General features: G+C 39.4%; 1 protein-coding gene across 1 annotated transcript in view; it reads right to left on the bottom strand.

Annotated features, from left to right (window-relative positions):
- shank3a (SH3 and multiple ankyrin repeat domains 3a) overlaps positions 1-21,818 on the bottom strand; it is a 209,434-nt gene that overhangs the window by 186,940 nt on the left and 676 nt on the right. The window contains exons 2-4 of the mRNA XM_088417218.1: positions 21,330-21,373; positions 19,950-20,085; positions 8,049-8,096 (exon numbers count right to left, since the gene is read on the bottom strand). The gene's annotated coding sequence lies outside the window, so the exon portion shown is untranslated. The remainder of the gene's footprint in view (positions 1-8,048; positions 8,097-19,949; positions 20,086-21,329; positions 21,374-21,818) is intronic.

The following is a 21,818-nucleotide window of genomic DNA, read 5'->3' as shown; positions in this document are numbered from 1 at the left end:
AGATATACTGTACCTTTTTGTTGTAAAGTCTGTGTAAAGTCTTGCGCCGTCATTTTTTCAAATATTTGTTACGCTGATGGCTTATGACTCGCAACTATTAATGCTATCCATGTGCCTACCAATGGTATTCAGCATTATGTTAGTATTCGACACCCAAAGGCAGTTGTGTGCTGATAAAGAGCAAAATCGCCAACACTATTGATTTAACAGTGGTCTCTTTTAATTCCAGTACTGTATGTAAAAATAATTGCTTGATGGATTGATTTAGCCTGTTTTACTTACAATGTTTGAACACCTCTGCAATAGACTTCATACAAAGTGCCACAGAGGGAGATTCACAGATGGTGAATAAGGGGTCAATTACAAAGGATAAAACAAACTGCAAAAAAAGACAAAAATACGACAAAATAAGACAAAATACGACAAAATATGAGGATCACAAAAACGACAGGGAGAAAGGTGAAAACTGAGTGAAGCGAAGCAAAGCCAGAGGCAAAGTCACCACTGTCATTGTAGTGATGGCTGCATTTGCGGGAGGGCTGAAGTGACGGGGTGGGTGGATACTCAGTGACGTGACCTTTGTGACTTAACTACCACTTTTGCTTGGACTTACGTCCCCAAAAACTGGTTCAAATGGCACTGCGAGTGTGAATTACACAATTTCTAGAGGCCATTATATAAACACTGTAATTATGCCGAGGCAGCTGTGGAAATGACATTGTAGTCCAGTAGTGCTGGTCCCTCACAGCAAGAGAGCTCCATCATATTCAATTCTCTCTTCTCTCTCTCACACCAGACATGTCAAATTCAAGGCCCGATCTGTCTCAACACTAGAGTGTAACAAGTGCACCTCCAGTAATTCATTTTCCGTTTTCATTTTTTTTGCTAAATGTATTTCTTTCCTTTGGCAGAAAATCGGCCTCCAAAATTTACTATTTTAATTTATTCTTTACTGATAATACAAGATTAACAGATTCACACTGAAGTGGACACATAACATGATAGGCTCCTGTTGTGGGTGGGAGTACGAGTTCAGGAAGTCGTGAAAATGGAAGAGCATGTGAGAGTTGTTGGTCGGATGAATGGTCAATTTAAAAAACACCCTGAAGCCACCTTTGAGTTAAGCATTATTTGTACCACAGAAGAAGCTCATATCTAGCACAAATGAAAAGTACCCAGCTGCAAATGTAGCCACAGCTATCTTTAGCAACAAAGTTACTAAGGTAGTGAGCCATGGCAAAGCTTTATCCAAACTAAACTCGAGGACACCCTGCGTTCGAGCAAGTCTGAGATGGACGATGTTTTGATTATGAGATTCACGTGAGATTAATTATGAGCTATTATGATCTTTTTTTTTTTTTCACCAAAACCCCTTCTTTGAAAATCATTTATATTTGGTAATCACTGTTTTCCATTAACTTTTGAATGTATTCAAAATTAAAAACACAAATTATTAACTTTGAATAGATTTTGACACATTTATATGATTTGCAATTAGAGCAGCTCTCTGAGATTTTCTGAGAATTTTGATTATGACCTTTTTTTACTCCCGCGGCTACTGCCCTCCTCTCTGGTTCATAGAAGGAGCAGCTGGTATTGAACTAGGTAAGGATCTTAGTGTCAATTGTATTTACTGTACATTTAGTACTATAAGACACAATGTTTTCCAAACATTTTGAGCCCTGTGGCTGATGACAGTCCAGTTCGGCTTGTCATTTTTTTCTCCCTTGTGGTAACAAAAGAACCGCTATTTTACTTGCCACCAGATGACACTTTCTAGGATTAAATGCAACAGGCATGTTACAGTTGTGTTAGTACATTATCATAACAATCCAAATGTGTCAGTTGTTATGTGGAAAATATGTTGGTGCTGCTCTGATTTCTAAACGTGCATTTACAGTATGTTCAATCTGTGTTGAAGGTGTGTAAGTGCTGCTTTTATTTCCAAATATTCAGACATGTTCAGTCTCTGTTGAAGGCATGATGATGTTGTAGTCAAGCAATTTGAAAAAAAAAGTTCTAGATTATGACCAAAATGTACCATCTTTCCGCATTAATAACTAATGTTACAACCTGCGGCTTTTAGTCCAGTGAACCCTATGCATGACAAAAATAGCTTTTCTCTTACATTTTGGTTGGTGCGTATTATAATGCAGTCCATGTTAAAGACAGAAAAATATGGTGTTTTGTCCTGAATGTAATTTACCTTTAGCAATTCCAGGAAAATCATAACGACAGGCATGCACAAGCTGCATGCTATTTTTTTCTTTACATACTCGGTCTTTGTGGCTCGGTTCCATGCTGAGGAGAGATAATCTCCTTAAACATGCAGGGATTCTCAAAGGAGGACATTGTAATATAACTAAGTACCCCACCTTCTGCCATTAACAGTGACAGATATTAGTTTGGGAGATACAGTAGGTAGTTTGAAAAAGACAAGCGCATCACACAGTGCATCCTGTTCTTTTGTCTGCCAAATTGTGCTGTCGTCGAAGCAAAATTCTACCTCCAGAATGTATATTTAAATTTAAAAGGTACAAAGCAATAAAATTGTTACTGTAGCTTAACATGAAAGTGGAAATTTAAGCTTTCAGTTTCCATAATGTGGGATTATACTGATCAACAAATAATTTCAAATAAATTATACAATGCTGAGTAGTGCAATGGCGGCAAACCTAAAACCCTATTTATGGCCAATCTTCAAAATGATGATCAAACATGAAAAAAACAGGCAAAAAAGCGTTTCAAATTGGTGTGTGGCATCTGCCTGTGTGTATCCATTGTGTCCTAACGCACAGGTTATATGAGACAAATGAGTTTTAAAGATTTTGTGAGATGGGAGTCCTTCATTTACAAAGTAAACACCTGTATGTGTCCGCAACGTTTAAGCAAGATGGATGGATGGATGGATGGATGGATGGATGGATGGATGGATGGATGGACGGACGAACAGACATGCACAATTATTAATGGGTCACGGGGCATGCTGAACATTTCACATTTACAGGTTATGATGTCACCATGAAAAAGACAGGCTTGCCTTTAATGGCTCGAGATTCCATGTGGTGTTTGCCTCCAGTTGCCTCCACTGTGATATTTAACAAGCTGTCTACAGGCTTGCAAGTGGCCAGAGAAGTAAAAGTCATTAGTGTTTCTTATTCCATATCTCCTCTGTGCTTGAGGGAACGTCATTAGCACTGCGCCCTGTGTCAAAAGAGCTTTCACATTGGTTCTATTGCTTTCCGTGGGCTCGTGTCATTCATTCGTGAAGCGCGTGAGCGCGCGAGGGAACCAGCTGAGACAAGGTCGGATTACAAATGAAGAGGTCAGGTGTTTTTGTTTGAGCGCCAGGTCAAAATGAGCCCTTTTCGTTATCTGGGCAATCAAACACATAGCATTTTTCAGCGCCTCCGTGACTGCTTGCAGGTAGCGCTCGCAGCGGAGGATGGCTCATGTTGGACATGTGTTCAAATGAGGTTTTCAGAATTCGACAGAATGATTTGTTTTACCTGATGTGGGCAAAATATTAAGCACATCATTCTTACGTGATTCCATTGGGTGTTTGCATATTTGCAAAATCTTGTTTGCGCTGCAGAGGAAGGTGCTACAAAATGAGGGATCATCTCAATTTGCTTAAACTGCACTTTGCTACTTGAGCAAAACAGCAAACACTATTTGCAGTTTGAAGAGATATTTCAATGAAAGTTTATGTTCTAATGGAAAGGAAGTTTTTGCTGTGTTGTTTTTCCACTCACATTTTTTGGATTACAGTTGTTACGACACAAACGCTATCCGCATCCGTTCATTTTCTACAGCCACTTATTCTCACAAGAGTCGCAGGCTTGCTGGTGCCTATCCCAACTGACTTCGGCTAGAAGGCGGGAAACAGTTAGCTGCTGGTTAGCTAGTTGGCTGCTAGCCAATTGCAGGGCACACAGAGACGAACAACCATTCACGTACCCAATCTCACCTAAGGACAATTTAGTTTGTCTAATACACCTGCCATGCATGTTTTTTGAGTGTGAGAGGAAATCAAAGTGCTCGGAGAGAACTCACGCGGACTCAGGGAGAACATGCAAACTCGGGGCGAAAATGCCAGAAATTGCCATGAATTCGAAATTGGGTCCCTTAACTGTGAGGCGGAAATGCAAACCACTGATCCACGGAGCCGCCAACAGTAATCCTTCATAATATTATTGGTGGCTTTTATCTATGCTACAACTAAGAGTAACAATAGGCTTAAATACGCCAATCTGACATGGGCCACATGTGACCAACGCCTAACCCATGGCATCCTTCGTGCTGGAAAAATGATGAAAATATTATTCTATATTGTACATACTATGATCTTTTTTGCTCACGGTGAACTTCCTTGCAAAGCAAACCATCACACTTTTGAGACAATAACTTGTTGCCTGCCCATGACTTCCCTTAGCGTAGCTTTTTTTCACAGCTTTTTTTAGTCAACATACACTTACAATAATAAAACACAATTCTGGTCTCTCTTGCACCATATAGGCATCATCTCGCTCTTCCATCCAGACTGACATTATATGTTGACATGCAGAGGATAGCGATGTGCTAATATAGCAAAATCTTTGCTTACTGTTGATACACATTTGTCACTTCCTGCAATAGAAAGATTGTGTCTCAACATGCCACAACCAAAATTTAGACTTAACAGTAATAGTGGATAGGCAACATGTTAACAATATCCAACACAGTGAAACAGCTGCCTTTAATTTATGTGACATTATTTTGGTGTGTTACATTTGGCTCTGCTGTTTTGGTTCATAGCACTCAGCAGATGACTCTTTTTAACATGTGTGTACTAAATAGCAGACATCTATGAATTGACCTTGGAATTATAATTGATTCATGGCTTTAGTAAATGTAAAAATAACAACAGAAGCATATATTGGGTATGGCAGTGATAATGTTAAACTTGGGGCCCTATTGTGCCGTGAGGCAGAAGAACTCGATTGAGTATAGGAAATTGGCTTGTCAAAAATGCAAGATCTCCACTTGCAGATGACACTGAATGGCCCCTTTTAGAGTGGACACTGGGACACTCACCTTGTATCTCAGATCGTGTGCCCGTGTGTAGCCCCTTGAAGACATTGAGTTTATATTTCATACCCAGAGGCAATGCTGACAAGTTTAACACAATCTATGCTCCTTTCAGATACTTAATTCAAGTTTATTCTTTTTCACGGGTGTCAAACTTCAGTCCTCGGAGGCCGGTATCCTGCATGTTTTTATGTTTCCCTCTACAGCAAACCTGATTCAAATGACAAGCTCATCAGCAAGCTCTGCAGAACCTTTAAAATGATCGTAATCATTTGAATCAGGTGGGTTTTAGAGTAACATACTTAACATGGAGTATACCGCCCCTTGAGGACTGGAGTTTGACACCTATGATTCAAAAGTTCCTGTTCCCATGGTGGCCGAATGTGTCTAAACAAGGTGTATATGTAAAACTTACAAAAGAAAAAAAGAGGCCATAAAAAAAATCAAATTCTTAAATGTAAACTAGCTTGTTGTGAAACCTTTTATTGGTGTCGTGGTAAACCAGTAACAATGTAAACATGATGCTTCGGCCGGCTCCAAAAAAAGAAAAAAAAAGGACAACATTTCCTACTGCTCCTAACAGTGGGCCTCCTAATTGGCAATACTGTAACACCAGAATGTAGCTCCAGGCATGCATTCGCCACTAATCCAATGAGCAGGCTAGTTGGAAAACACTCTCGTACAACAATGCAATGATAAAAGATTGGAAGTCCAGCATGAACAAGGGAGAGCTGGTAGAGGCAAGAAAAGATACAATAAGTGAGCAAGGAAGCAAATAAAGCATCCGAGAGTCTCGTATGTAGATTACTGCCGACTGCCTGTCATGGTGGGCCCAAATTACCTTTGCTATTTCACAAACACTCATGGCAGCTGCCTTGTCTTACTCATCCAGATCCAACGGCGTAGCCCAACCGGAGTGACACATATGCCGACTTGTTTTTCTTACTGGAGGCGCACCTGCGTTGGCATGCACGTGCTATCGACCTCTTTGCTCCACCCCGAACTCCGTCTAATTGAAACAGATGGAGGAGCCGGCGCGGGCGAAGAGGAGGAGACCCTGAGGGGGACGGTGATGGAAGAAGAGGCGAGAATGCCGAGCGTTCTGAGGCGAGAATGCCGAACGTTCTGAGGTTGTTAGGACCGTAAGGCATTCAGGTGCCACTCACTTGTCCACCATGTGTACTTAACCCTATCCCTAACCCTATCCTTAGGATATTAAAACAGAAAATAAATTTCTGTATATAGAAAAAATCAACACTTTGATTAAATCGTACAAAAAGCCCTGATAAAAGCATTTCCCATAAAAAAAAGAGTAAAGCTTTAAAATACAACTTGGAATTGTATGAACACATTGTTGGAAAAATGTTGAACAGAAGTATTAATAAAAACCATCAAACTTACCTATAAACAATGTTTGTTTTTCATATTTTTTTTTAGCTTTTATTCTAAATCTTACATATAAAAAGAATATAAAATATACATACTGTATATGGTAATACTTAACGTAGGCCAAATGCTAGTTGTTGTTTTTTTACTTGTGCATGCACAGTAACTACCCCGTGACATTATCAAATACAGTACAGATATTTTTAGCACTTAGCCAACAAATATGTTCAATTGTATCTGCCAGTACATCTGAACATGTGCAATTATAACAGAGCATACTTGTAAATACATTCAAACATAGCTTGTTTTCTTACTAGCTATTTTTCTTGCATATGACAAAAAATTAGCCATGTTTTTAGCATCAATCAAACATATTTGCAAATAAGTTTGAACATATTTACAAATACATTCAAACACACTTGAAAACACATTAAAAGTGCTTGTTGATGTGTTACTTTTAAATGAGGGTTTAATGAGGTTACCAGCGAAAAATTTTCTTCACATGGGTTTCATACAAAAGATCCGAGTAAAAATATTAGTTGCATGTGACATAATCTCTCATCAATAGCATAAAAAAAATCAATAGCTAAAATAGTACCGTACAAGATACTAAAGTGTCTTTGAAAATTGTCCACTTTCACTCTTGGTGAAGAGAAAATGAAATATTTGGGTTTTTATGGCCAGCTGACACAACTACTTTATACGCAGGACTGACAACATGAAAAAAAAAGCTTCCAACTTTCCTCATTCTCTTTGTTTCCTTTTTGGTCTGTATTTTCTGGTTGAAAGAAATTCTGTCATGAGCCTTTTCAAACTTATAAAGTGTGCAAAGAAGAAAAAGATTGCACCTTATTTTTTTAACTGGAAAAAGAAACATCTGGATTTTTTTCTGACTATCTGAACAATGATAAGATCAAGTATTGCCAGAGCAATTCACAGCTTGTTTGGAAGACATTCAGTATTCTCAAAGCTTCATGTGTGACTCAAAAAGCATAAAAGGTTCCACTTCCTAAAAGGCTTTCATTTCCTTGTTTACCAGAATTTGAACGCATCCAGTCTAAACAGTGAATCTCCCTGCATTTACTTTAGCTTAGAGTCCAGCCTGATTGAATATATGTTATCTAATATAAAACCAAAATTCACACCCTTTGCCACCTGAGAAACTGTCCCTTCAAAACGTAGACAGAATAGAGCTGAGCCTCCCCACGCCATCTTGTATACGGGTAGCTCCATGTGCTACTTTGACATTCCGCTGTTTCCCTCAGGAGTGACTTAAATATTGCAGGCTTTAGACATTGTATTTCTGCACTTTTACTGCATCTCTCTCTATCTCTGTGCATTTTATTTGTGGCCCTGAGATGCTAGAACAGGTAAAATGCCAAGATGAAATAACATAAACAATCACAATGTGCTTCAGAGGCCCTTAAATCATTGTTAAAAAAGCATATCGAAAGCAAGGGTAAAGTATCCACAGTAGACATTAAAACAATAGTTTCAAAATTGTGTCAACCTGCTAAAGTATCACAGACCTGTACATACATAATTGTTAGAACCTGAATAATTAAAACATGCCAATATTGAATAATTCCTACCTGCAGAGCTGAACATCAAGAGATGAGAGAATTTCTGGTTCTTGGCAGCTAATTTATATCAGAAGAAAGGAAAAAAGGGAAATTATTTGTAAATTCAAAACAGAAACTAACTAATTGCCAAGGAGAAAAAAGTTACGGCGTATGCAAGTCGGCTTCCTAGAGAAACGACTGTACAAAATGTGCCTGGTGCTCTCGGGCTGCCAACCTAAAGTCTGCTCCCCTGTGTGTACGCGCGTGCGTGTGCATACGCGTGTGTTTGGGGGCAATGCTGGCCTCTCTTTGTTGTCCGCAGTAAGAGGATCCTACTGGAGAAACAGTATCTGGCCATTCAAATGGAGGTGAACACTCTCAACTGAGTCACGCTGAGGCAGTCTTGAACAGACCAGACAGTATATTAAATGAATGAATGTGAGTGTGTGTGTGTTTTGACTGACTATCTCCTGTGTGGATGGAAAGGAGGAGACATGCCTGTTAGCAATAGTCAGTCATTAGCTATCAAGGTGTGTTTGTGTGTGTGAGTGCATGCATGCGTGCGTGTGGGTGTGCGTGCATGTGTGTGTGCGTGTGTGTATGTCCGTGCTTGTGTGTGTCTATTTACTCACAGGACCAGTTCAAAGGTCAAGTGAGGAGCAGAATGGCTTTGTTGGGGATGTTGGGAGTTTGAGGAGGAAATTGGGTAAGCAGCATAAAAGATCACTTTTTAACCAGTGTGCAAACTCTCCCTCTCTAGGCCGAAGTGATCCACTTCTGAATTAATAATTAAATGTGTGTGTGTGTGTGTGTGTGTGTGTGTTTGTGGGTGTGTGGACGCGCGCAAGCGCATCGGAGAAGTATCTAAGTCTATCAGTAGTGTACAAATTTGTCGCCGAAAAAGTCAGCAAAATTCTGCTCCTTTGTTGGCGGTTTGCCAGATCCGAATTAGGGGATAAGGATTTGCGTCTGATAATTACCACCTCTAAGCGGTGGCATGACATTGTTATCTGCGCTGTTACACACTTTTTACACACACACACACATACATACACAAGCTGGCCCAATTATTCCTCTCACTCCCCCACCTGAGAAGGGCAATGCCTGCCATTCATGGCAATGAGTTTCCTGGCTATTTAACAGTCAACGAATCAGCCCTCCCTCCAAACTGACATGGTCAGTAATTGAGCTCCCTCTAAAATACAAAAACAATAAATAACATATTCATGGCTAAGATGAGGGTCACCTTCAAGGAAAGTTGATTCTTGTTAGGAGTGTAGATTTTCTTTTAAATATTCCATTAAGCTTCATCAACTAAGGTAAATGCAGAAACTTGTCACAGCTACCATCAAAAGCAACAGTCCCCAAATACCAACATGGGACCACTTGGTAACAAGACGCAACGCTTCTGAACACAACATATCCATTTTACGAATACAATTTCTGCCAAATTCTTAACATGAGAAAAAAATTTAAATATACAAGCAATAACTCGCATGCTCAAAGAGAAAACTTCTCGCATGCATTAAACGTGCCATAGCACTGCACCAGTATCCTGCTCTCCCATTGGCCACATTTAATTTGGCGTTTATTTCGAATTTGGAACAAATTAGGCATTTTACATGTGAAATGTCATTTACTATAAGAATGATTCAGGATACAAACTACACTCCGGAACGGATTAAATTTGTATGTATAACAATTCTTTTATTTATTTATTTTGGATTGATGGCAACCAAAACTAAATTATAGAATCAGATGAAAAAATACCAGAGGTGGGACCTGAGTTGCATGAGTGGCCTTCAGTGTGTCTTTAGTGACCTATTCCACCTTTTATTAATGCCACTTTATTTTCAAAATAACGTACAAAAAAAAACACTCTGGATAAATTCATATAGCCGGGTGTGAACTAAATTGTTCATAAAAATATTCGCAGTCAGTCAATAGACCCGCTCCCTCCCATAGTACTCTCCTTTCTTCACACCGGTTGGCTTTCAATGACAAAGTATTTATCGATGAGCTTCATGTCCAATGTATATCCAACACTTTAAATAAATCACATAATCAGGAGAGATGCAAACTCAAGAAAGAATAAGCAGGAAAGGTAAACCTGGAGGCTTGAGGCACATGAAAATGAAGAGCAAAGAGAAAAATGGCACACATGAAACAAATGACAATGCAAAAGTGCTCCCTGAAGAAAACGTTATAATTGTTTATGTAAGACCCCGAGGACTCTTACAATCAAGGTAAATAAAAGTTTTCTTTTCCAATTCACACTGCAGCTGAAAAATATGTTGTGATTATTGGACCATACTACTATAAACTACAGATACTGTGCAATAACCATCAAATTGTACAAAAGTCACAAATTTACAAAGGTAAATTTCAGAATTCATTTCCAAATAGGAAAATCACTCACGTTGAAAGAACACCATGAATTTGCAAATAGACATTTTTTTAGATTATAAACCTTTTTGTTTGTTTGTTGTTTATGTTGTGCTATAGTTGATTAAATCCCTGACTGTCACAAAAGCAAAAATGGAAGTCTACTGAAAGTATTTCATTTTGAAGTTTCTCCCTGAAGCAAAGTCACGACAACGGCCCACTACTTGATAATCTTTATCTCCTAGAGTGCGCAGCATTCGATGTAAATAATCCTGTTCTTTTTTTAGTTTTGTATTCTACGTAGTACAACGTAGTACAACGTCTGCAGCGACTAACAATAGCTAGGCGGTCCACCGCTTGACAACGATCGACTCATTGAGCACCCACAATCTAGTATCGAAGATGGATGAGTGGATATAGGACACATGCAGTAAAAAAGGGGTTGTCAGCCTACTTTATGTTCGTTAACAATAAATAGTCTGTAGGGTTAAATATTTTGTATTTGAGTTTCCTTCTGACCTATACATTTTTCAATATTGCATTTTCAAAGAATGTGCCACTGCGTAACCTCTCTCCATGGAGCTCTTTGTTCAGTGTGTTGTGTTCTTTATGCCATCACGACTTTATCCCCTAGTGGTGCATTTTTCCCCCTCTTTCCAGTTATTTTGTGTGACGCTTTTATTTGTTGACAGCAGAGGACTTGATGTACATATCCATTTGTCTCACCGGGGATCATGTAAGCTTGTGTTGTCAGAAAAGAAGATGCCTGCATTTGCATTGTGAATAAACCACACAAGAGTAGCCTCTGTGCCAGAAGAAAGTGTACCAGGCCACAGCGCTCTCTGGTGACGACGCCTATTGATCATTCTTGTTTGAAAAGGCTGAGCAGCGGCATATTTAGGCAGACGTGGGCGCATATTAAAAAGGAGTTTTCACATGCTGACAGAGGACAATCAGACGGACTGTGATCGGCAGTGAGTAGAGGATTAATTTTTTGAGAGCGTAGCATTCCCGTTTGATTTGGGTCTATGATGACGCTGTTCATAGCATAGTGCCTTCAAATTAACCAAATTGAATTCGGTTGGAGAATGACGACCCGTTTACAGGGGTTCTTCTGTTTATGCTAAATCTGTTGCTAGTTCGGCATAGTTATCATTTAATGCAAACGCTCGCTAACTAGCGAAGGTGTAAAGAGTGCCAAAAGCGGACACGGAAATGCCACTGAATTAAGTGAAACGGAAGAAATGTTGAACGTGATAAATGGTTAGGCTAATTTAAAAAAATCTCACAACTTGTAAAGAAACTATTGACATTGTTAAGGAACAATTTTAGATAAAGCTATTGTATTGATATAGCTATTGTATTGGACTCCATTGGATTGTGCAAGTTTATGTGACGCAGTGGGCCTGTGAGTGTTTTGTGAGAATGATGGAGCCTGTAAGGCGTGTTGAGACAAGCGAGAGGCAGCTTCAGTTCCCCAAAACGAACAATGCAGGAAGACATTATTCAGCGTGACACAAAGAAATAGGATGTCACCGTATGGGTAACGCATTGCTAATTGATTCAAGGTATGGCAGCTGACATGCTCTGTGATGACCTAAATAGCTATTCGGTGATTCCCTGTGGCTAATAGCTTGCCATGCTAATTCAGAGTCAAGAATGCAATTAGACACTTTGAGACGCTATACTTGCTAATTCATTTACGTTCATTAAGCTGCTGGCTTCCTCGCCAAATGAATTTCATGTGATTAAGCCCGGCCGACGCCGGAAATGGTAACGAGAATGATGAGCTGCTGCTCTCTGCCACGTGAGCGAGCGGGGACACTGACGGAGAAGCGCAGGAACTCCAATGAGGAAATGTTAATACTAATTTAATCCCCTGCTGGAAATGACGATGTGAGTATTACCAATTAATTCACCATTTAGGAGAAAGAACAAACATTTAGCATGCCTAAAAAATACTTTAATGCCATAAGTTAATTGTCATAAGGCAACAAAAATAGCAACCCAAAAGTTTACTTTACGATAAAAACAAACAGGATTTGCCAGTGAAGACTTTTTTATACTCATTACAGGGTAGCTAACATAAGACTGCTGATGGGGGAAAAATGAAAAGTGAGGGCACTGTACATTCGCCAGTAATTCCCAGGTTGACAGTGGTATCTGGATCCTAAATTTGCATTGCATTAGATGAACTATTGCCAATATGCACAATAGCAGCTAAGTGTACGTATTTGAAATGATACAGTGATCTTTGGATAAAGTACCGTTACACAGTATATCCTCTTAAAAGGATAATCCTGGTGTCCAGCATGAGCAGCAAAGTCAGCCATGTTTACCAGCAGCTGATCAAGATAACCTCTCACACTAGCAAAAAATTAATCGTGAGGTTTGCTCATGCATTTTGCATTTATTATAGCATGCGCCTCTGAAGTCATTAGTGTGATCTGCTTGCATACTGTAAAGGAGCAAAGCGCTGAAGCTGCTAATGAAGAGCCCGACAATCTTGTTTACATCTTCCAGTGTGAAATATATTCTGGAAGTGTTTATCGGTGTTTTACATCATTTTGTTCCATGTGAAGAGTATAAATCGTGAATTTATTTGAATATGTTAGAGGTTTGACACTCCAAATGCATTACTAGAGGGGTTTTAAGTTCTTGTGTAACTAATAATGGAAAAATAGTCACACTGTGCAAAAACAGGGATGTGCGTCTAAGGACATAATTGGTTGTTTATAAACAAAATAAGTTTAAGAAAAAGTTACTGCTCTTTGTCGTAAAACAAAAGCAAGGTTTAATTTAATAAAAGCATAATGCAAATATGATTGTTACTTAGTACCAGTGAATGCTTCCTTGATTATGGCACCATGATGTTTGAGTTTAAATACACATACAGCACAGTACAAGTGGGGCTTCAAAACGTTGTTCTCCAATCACTACACTAAGGGTCATATTTTTGTTGTGTGTAAAGGTTAATTGCAGGTGTTAATCATTGACAATATTTTGTTTGTGATTGTCCTGATCAGTCGAATTTGGACACATCAATGTATGGAGTGCCTTAGACAACACATGGTGACAACAGATTAGAAAATTTAAAAAAACGATTTGCTTCTAATAAGAGCCATTTGGCGGATCTTGGTGATGACACATTCATTGCAGGTTATGATAAATTCTGCTGGTGCTGTTTACGGTTGTAGTGGAGCTACCTGAGGACAAGCGAATCTCAAGGTGACTACGACAATAAAACCTCACACCCAAATCCTACTTTAGGAATTTAGCTCATGTAACACATTTCGGAATATGTTTAGATGGTTTTAGGCATAAATCTAGTCCTCCTATCTCCACATATGCGGATCAGCTCATTTTGCCATGAGAGCCGTCGCTGTCGATTGCTCAGAAGCGGGGGCTGAGGAGGGAGTCAGTCTGAAAAAGGAATAAATCACTTCTGGAGCTTAGCTGTGCGGCGAAGAATGAGACTGAAGGATAGCAGTGGTCACAAGGGCGACTCAGGACGCCTTGCTGTTTAATATCACCGGGCAGGTCCAAAAGGAAATGGTCAATGGATGACTGAAGTTGATTAAGTCTGGCAAAGTGTGTCAAATGCAGAGGTGGGAGTAAGTCACACATGTGCAAGTCAGAAGTGTTAACAAGTTCCAAACATATCCAATGTTACTGGCAAAAATCAAACTAGTAGTTTTGAGATGTCCTACTCTGAGTGGTCATTGAAACACCAAGAGTCAACTGTCAAATGCAGGTAAGTACTGTAGATACTTTGTTTCGCATTACTTTTTTTCTAAAACCTTGTTTATGAAACTGGCAACCAAAAAACACAAATGTGCATTTTACATCTCGCACAGGAACATTTGAAACATGCTGCCAAGCAGAAAGTGGTTCTAGTCCGGGCTTGATACAAACATGAAATAAATAGAGAATTTAAGAGTATAATTCCTTTTTATCAAGATTATTACATGTATAGCTAAGACAGCTTGTCTGATTGAAAACACATCGCACGCGGCACATTAGCTTGCTGATTGGACTAAAAAGTAAAAAAAAAAAAAAAAGAAAGATGCCTGGACAGGACCTGCACAAAAGTGGGACAAAACAACAGGGCTGGTGAAATCCACTGGAACTCAGGACGAAAGGCTCAAAACAAAGACTCTCCTGTTAAGTTATTATGTCCTGTTACACGATCCCTACTACCAGAGGTGGGAGCGTCAGTCATTTTGCAGGCCAATCACTACAGTACAGTGGGCCCCCGGGTCACGAACTTAATCCGTTCAGCATCTACGCTCGTAACTCGAACTGCTCGTATGACGGGCAATCCAAACCTATGTTAATTTGTGAATGCGTGCAACGCGTGCAAAAACCTTAGGTAAAAACATCACGATTTTATACACATATTAAAAATGAGTAACATAATCTACTGTACAGTTAATTAAATAACATATACAAAGGAAAAATGACATTTACCTTTGGAACGACGTGACTTTAGCTGGGTGGAGACGGAGGGGAGCAGAGACCAACCCGCAAAGTTAACACGGTTACGCTGATATGCTATTGCTCTTACAATGTCACAATCACTGTTTCAGTCACGGTGTCAGTCACGGAGATGCTAAAACATATCATCCTCTTACTTCTTCCTTTACCGCTACTAGCAATTTTAGAAGCTATGTCTAACAGATAAAGTTTGCAAAGTCTTCACAACATTCCTTCCTTCCGTTTTTCACTCATTTTCTCTCCTTCCTTCCATCCCGACCAGCTGTGCCATCAAGCTAGATAAAGGCGTTCGGCCAATAGCATATCGGCATTTCTGTGATTGACGTGAAGCCGGCCAATAGCATCTCCGTTAGTGAGACCGGGTGACCTTAATCGACCAATAGCATATGGCATCTCCGTGACTGACTCCGTGACTGAGACAGTGACGTTGTAAGAGCAATAGCGTTCACGTTACTGTCACAAGCGTCAACTGTTGATTTTGTTGACGCAGCTAAGCGAAAATATATTTGCATACACAATGGCCGGCATGTCGGATTGTTCGTAAGACGAAAGGTTTGCTCGTGAGTGGGGGACAAAAATCTCCGTGGTCCACGCTCGTAAATCGAATTGTTCGTAAAACAGGGTGTTCGTAAACCGGGGGCCGACTGTATTTGCCCCCGCCCTTCACCCGTCCAACGTTATCTGTTTTAAACACCTGGTGTAGTCGCTTTTGAGTGTGCCTCTGTTATTGTTTAATTACAGATTGTTTAGAAAAAAATAAGTTCATATGGTGGGAATCTCAAAAAAGGGCACCCAGTGTGGATAACAGTAGTTAAAAAAAGTCCATAAAGTACAATATATATTAATCAGAAACCTAGCTTTACACATTTTCACATAGTTTTTCCTGCATTGGACTGAAAACTACAGTATCAATATTTTTAGTAATAGAAAACTCTACCTTGTGTTGACCTTGTGTAGTTTTTGAGAAGTTTTGTGTCATTTATTATTCGCTGGCCCTCTGGCTGGCAATATACTGACGGGTGTTCCCTTGGTACCAATGTAATGCCCACCTCTGCCTACTTACTCACAAGTAAGCTGTGACATTACTTGGGTTTAAGCTCATCTTCGGTGAATTCATACTCACTTGTTCAGTGACAACATATATTTCGACCACTTTGCATTCAGTATCTGTACTTGCATTATTTAGACCTCAACAGTTTAATGATGCTAAATAATAGTATTTTTTATTGTTCCCAATCCAGTCTTTGAATTGTCTTTCTCCTTTATTGTCTACTCAACGCAGTGCAACTCAAATAGTGGGGCGGGCCCTGAGGGGCCGTGGGGCTATGCGAATGACCCCAGGGAAAAAGATTTGTCTTTGCCATGTGCTATAATTGCGATAAAATAAAGATTGGCTTTTTTTTTTTTTTTTGAGGCACTTTGAAGCACTTGGACATTTTTCTGTATAGTCCTGTATGAATGTTGCAAAAATATAGTTAAGTTGTTGAACGTTGGTATACATTGCTTTTTCTTTGTGTCAATGTTAAAAAAGATACAGAACAGTTTTAAGCATACTTAAACAATGTTCATAGATAATCATCTTAAAACATGGTCAGCGTGGCAATATCAATTCTGTAACATTTTGAATTGATTCTGAATTGCAGTAAATGAGAATCCCAATTCGTAAGTGAATCTAGGGAATAAATTAAAGTCAAGGCTGTCATGTTAATCCAAGCAAGTCCCAAGTCCTAAAACCAATGACGTATGTGTAAGTCTGACTTAAATCAAATCATGTGGCTCTTGTCCCCCACACACAGTGTGTGTGTTTAAATAACAATCGCAAGTTCGCAACACTCATTGACAATTTTGCAAATGGGTGATGCCAGCTCTCCTCCATTTTGGAACAATGACAATACGAACGTGCAAACTAATAATGTCAATATTAGCCCAGCAGCTTCTCAAACATTAATGAGCTCCTGGGCTCGTGTTGCTCCACCGAGGCCTGTTAGATTTCACTGCATGATTCCGCTCGTTCGCTCTTCCGGCGTCTGTCGTGCCAGATAGCGCCGCCGCCGTGCTTGCCAGCACGTTTTCTGTCGTTGCTCCCTCAGCGCGCTTGCCAGACACACAATGACTTTCATCATAAGGGCCGCTTGATCTCCACTCAAACAGAGGACTGTCACAAAATGTGCCTTGAGCAAATACCTCGGGCTGCTACTGTAGTATATTCAATATATTATGTAAATAAAACACTTTATCCTCACTTATGATTGATACTTTGCTTAATTATTGTGAAACTTGCTGAGGATACTTGAAGTAGTGCCAACATAATTATTGTTGATTTTACTATGATGCATATATTTACAGAGGCCTGATTTTTTTTTATGTGGCTGTAGATAGATAGTGGTATGAAAATTCTCCATTCCCACATTCAAAAAGTTGTTTGTGATATTACAAAACAACACCCCAAAAAATATTGGTTCTTTTAGCATTTCGACCACAAATCATGATATAAATAAACGCTGCCTGTGATCAATGTGGTTGCACAAGTGTCTACACACATCCTCTTAAAACTAATATCAATACTACAAAAATGTCAGGAAAAGCCTCCTAGAACAGCTGCACTGTATTTGGGGGTGAGTTGACCTTGCAAAGATGTGCTCCCTTCTCAAACCCAGGAATCCAAGTTGTCCATACATTAATGATAAACCCGCAATTTATTATTGGGTGCACACATCACCTCTAGACTGTTCTCACCAAAAATGTCAAGTCTGTGGGTCCGTCACAAATCATATTTCACAAATTATGGCTGGTATTGCTGGCAAAAGAATAGACAGAGACATCTCCCCATGTCCAGAAACCCTTTGACAACTCAACTTGTGATCTTTTAGCGCCCACTAGCGTTCGCAGTGTACCGTACATATTTAGACACTTGCACAACCAAGCAAAAGAAATAACTTTTTTATGGTTTACCTCCCAGCGTTTACACCGTTTACAGTCTATAGCAACCAGATACATTGAGAATTATTCAAGGTAAGGATGTCAAACTGAAGTTAGGGTGTTAACAAAGGGTTTCAAGCTTGGATTTATTATAAACCAAGATTGGCGCACTAATTAGGGTTAGATATTCAAACAAGGATTAACTCTCTGTGGTGGGTCAAATTAACTCATGTTTGAAGTCCATCCACCCATTGAGTTTCTTTAGCCGTTTCTGCACTAAGGTTGCCGGCTTGCTGGTGCCTATCCCAGCCATCTTCTGGGGAGACACCCTGAAACTGGTTGCCAGCCAAACACTGGGCATTTTAAGTTAATAAACGTGTTTTTTTTGTTTTTGCAAGTCGCTTGTATTTAAGTTATTGTTCCAATGCTTTAAGACAAATCCTCAACATTTATCTTCAAAGTGAATTCGACTGAGGTGAGGTGTTAATTTTCTAAATTCCATTTAATAAAAATAATATAAAAACAATTGTATTCACTGTATTTTACATCTAGGTCTTTATAGTGAACATTGTATGTTATCATCTCCCTTATATTTGCCCAGTAAATATTCTAATGAAAATGAACAAGAGGGTCAAGTTGTCATTGAGGCCTCAAAACTGGGTTAGTGTTTCAAACAAGAGTCCATGTCAGATGAGGGTTAAAAATTAAAGTTTCAAGACAAAAGAAGGGTTTCAGACTAAGGTATGGTTTTATTTTAAAACACTTTTTTTTAACTTTAAATACCGCTCTCACAACATTTTAAGACATGATTGGGGGGCCTCAAATTAGGGTTTCGAGGCAAGGTTAAGATTTAAACCAGGGTCAAAGTGTTAAACTGAGATATCAAGAAGACTGGGTTTCAAACAAGGGTTAAGGTATCTCACTGGGATGTCAAGCTAGAGTCAGAGCTTATTTTGGGGATTCATGTGGCTGGTTAGGATGTAAAAGTTTGTTTGAAGCCACTTTATTTGCAGCGCACACTCAACTGCCCTGCAAACACAAATGTGTGGACACACGCACACATACAGCTGTGAAAGTAGATGTTAAAAACAGCTCAAATGCTACCCAATACTTGCAAGCGTCATCAAGGGAATTACAAACCAGAAGACTCAACAACCTATCAGAGGACACCCACAATGAAAGGAAAAAGGCCGCAGCTTCCAGACATGCCTGCCCAATGATCTGGGTGTGTGTGCGTGCGTGTGTGTGTGTGTGTGTGTTCAGTTTACTTCAGCAAAGTAAGGCAAGTGAGGTAACTTCCTCTGATATGAGGCCATCATGCAAAATTGTACACATTTGAGCACAAAGCCCTAAGGGTGGACAGTTGGGGAGGGTGTGTGTGTATGTATGTGTGTGTGACACACACACACACACACACAAACACACACACAAACAGCTCTCTCGCTCACACACAAGGGGGAGATCGATATCATAGTGGGGACATTCCATTGACATAATATATTTCCTAGCTCCTAACCATCACAACAGAGTGTGTAACTCTTACCCTAACCTCAACCAAAAGCCAATTTAAACCTACACTTTGAAACCAAGTGTTGCCCCTCAAAAAGAGGTCTCAATAGGTGGGGTCCCACAAAGACAATCAAATCTGGCATTTGGTCCCCACCATGTAGCAAACACCAAGGGCACACATATGCAAAGAACTAGAGCTGAATGTAGGTCAGTCCTACAGAGAAATGTGAAAGGGAATAGTAAATCAAAACAATCAGCAGATACTACAGCAACAACCAACACCCCCCACCCCAAGATAAACTGGTGTGAGGGAGAAGCACAAAAAAGAAAAAAACACTAACAAGCTTCTAACTAACAAGTCCGTTTTGTGACTTATCAACCAATACTTTATTTGAAAATAAATAAATAAAATCAAGAGTCACCTTTACGCACGTAGGGGATGGCCATTACCTTAACCAATTACCTGAACCAAAAGAACCAAAAATTGCTTTGTTTTGTTTTGCAATGTTGTGACCTTTGTGAGGAAAAGCAGTGCATGGATGGATGTTTTGCAATGCAGAACCCAAACTTGTGTTTTAACATGGTAGCTTATCACATAAAAACTGTAAACATATCACTTACCGTGAGACTTATATTATGTTTCAGTTTTTCGGGTGTTGCAGCAGTATGTTTCCATACACTGATGTGTTGCGTGATTCAAATGCAGGAGGCTTCTCCTATAAGCTCTGTCTTCTCCAGCCAAGCCCAAACTATCCACCTTAAAATGTGAGAATGGATAGATCACAATAAATGAATAGCTAGCGGGCCATCGTCTTCGCTGAAATCAACAGCGGCGCCCTCATCTGCCGCCTGTTTATTTCAACTCATGTTGGCATAATGGAGTATGTGCCGGGTCCAATCATGGTGACAAAGCCAAGGTTGCCACAGAGGACATGGAGGATAAGGGGGTGGATAAGGGGGTATAATAGGTACTTTAAATATAACTGGGTGGTCAAATGGTGTTTCAAACATGGGATTTAGGTGTCAAATTTGAGTGTGTCTAAACCAGCATTAGGGTTTATATTTGGGGGTAGGGTCTCAAACCAGGGTTAGGAATTTACATTAGTGTTTTCAAAACAATGAAGATTTTAGGACAGGTTTAGGGATTAAATAGATTATTAAAGGGGCACTTGAGTTGAACACAAAAAATCCAATTTGCCTGAGCACAATCCAAGTGAAGATGAATGCATAGACAAACTGTTTTGAAAAATATGGACCACCAGACCTTTTCGGATTAGTAGTATAAATCAATCGAATGCTAGAAATTGAAATCCAATACATGAAAAGCTGCAAACAATTAGGGATACACAAGCCTTTAAAACACGGTCTGAATCTCCTGTGGATTGGTAAAAGGCATGACAGAATTTTAGGCACTGCACACGTCCTCTTTTCTCTTGCTAGTGTGCCATGGAGTGACTTAACTGTTGTGATACTTTGAATGAATTGAGTTGAATTGGACAGTAGTAGATGTTCTCATACAACTTCGGGGCCAAACTTGATACCCGTTGTTGACATTGTTAATGATGTAGGTACAATGATTTTGAATGAATACATTGTGTCCAGTTGCTTTCGAAGTGTCATACTAAGGAGGAGGTGGGAATTACTGTGTCGCTAAATAAATAAATAACTACCCCAGGCCCCCACTATTTGAGAAGATTTTCTTTAAGAATCAAATTAAGGTTACGGCTCCAGATAAGGGTTTCATGACGTTAGACTGGGTTCTCAAGTTAAGAAATTAAATTTGTGAGCGTTTCAGATTTCAAGAGTGTGTTTGATTCAACAAGGGTTAGGGTGTCAATTCAGATTGTGAAGTTATGCAGGAGCTCAAAAAATCCTTACGAGGAAGGAAAAATGAAAAATGCTGATATCTCAATGCTGAATTAGAAAGAAAAATAGAACGACTAATTCACTGGGCGCATACTGTAACATTTTTAATGGAAGAAATTAAAAAATATAACTCACCGTAATTACGACTAACTGAAGACAGTATCCGTCCATCGTCCTTTCTGACCAAACAGAAGTTAATAAACTGATTATCAAGACATTGTAGGCTTTCAAGGTCCAGTAAATTATTTACTGTGGCTAATATTGCCGTTGCATTGTGGTGTCTCATTTGTTGCATTTTAGAAAACGTTTGTTTGATTTGAATAGTACAATTTGTCCCTGTGCTGCACGCTCGTAACACACAGGTGCGGTGTCTGTTCACACTTTGGACATAGTGTGTCATGTGGCTGAAATACGCTATTTTTGCAATAAAAATACACACTACAATATCATTTTAGTTCATTTAGATGACACAAAAATACAAGACAATTCAATTTCTAAGTAGTGGAAGCATAGTCTTAGCTAAGAAAATTAAAATCCGTAGCGTTTAGTATTGATTTTGTAGTTTAAACAAGGCGATGGCAAAATAACTACATTTCCGTGTGAGTGACGTCACATACATGCGAC

This window comes from Hippichthys cyanospilos, chromosome 6 (genome assembly GCF_059441005.1).
Source record: "Hippichthys cyanospilos isolate Australia breed blue-spotted pipefish chromosome 6, RoL_Hcya_1.0, whole genome shotgun sequence".
NCBI classification, from domain to species: Eukaryota; Metazoa; Chordata; class Actinopteri; order Syngnathiformes; family Syngnathidae; genus Hippichthys; species Hippichthys cyanospilos.
This window is presented reverse-complemented; position numbering and strand designations above follow the sequence as displayed.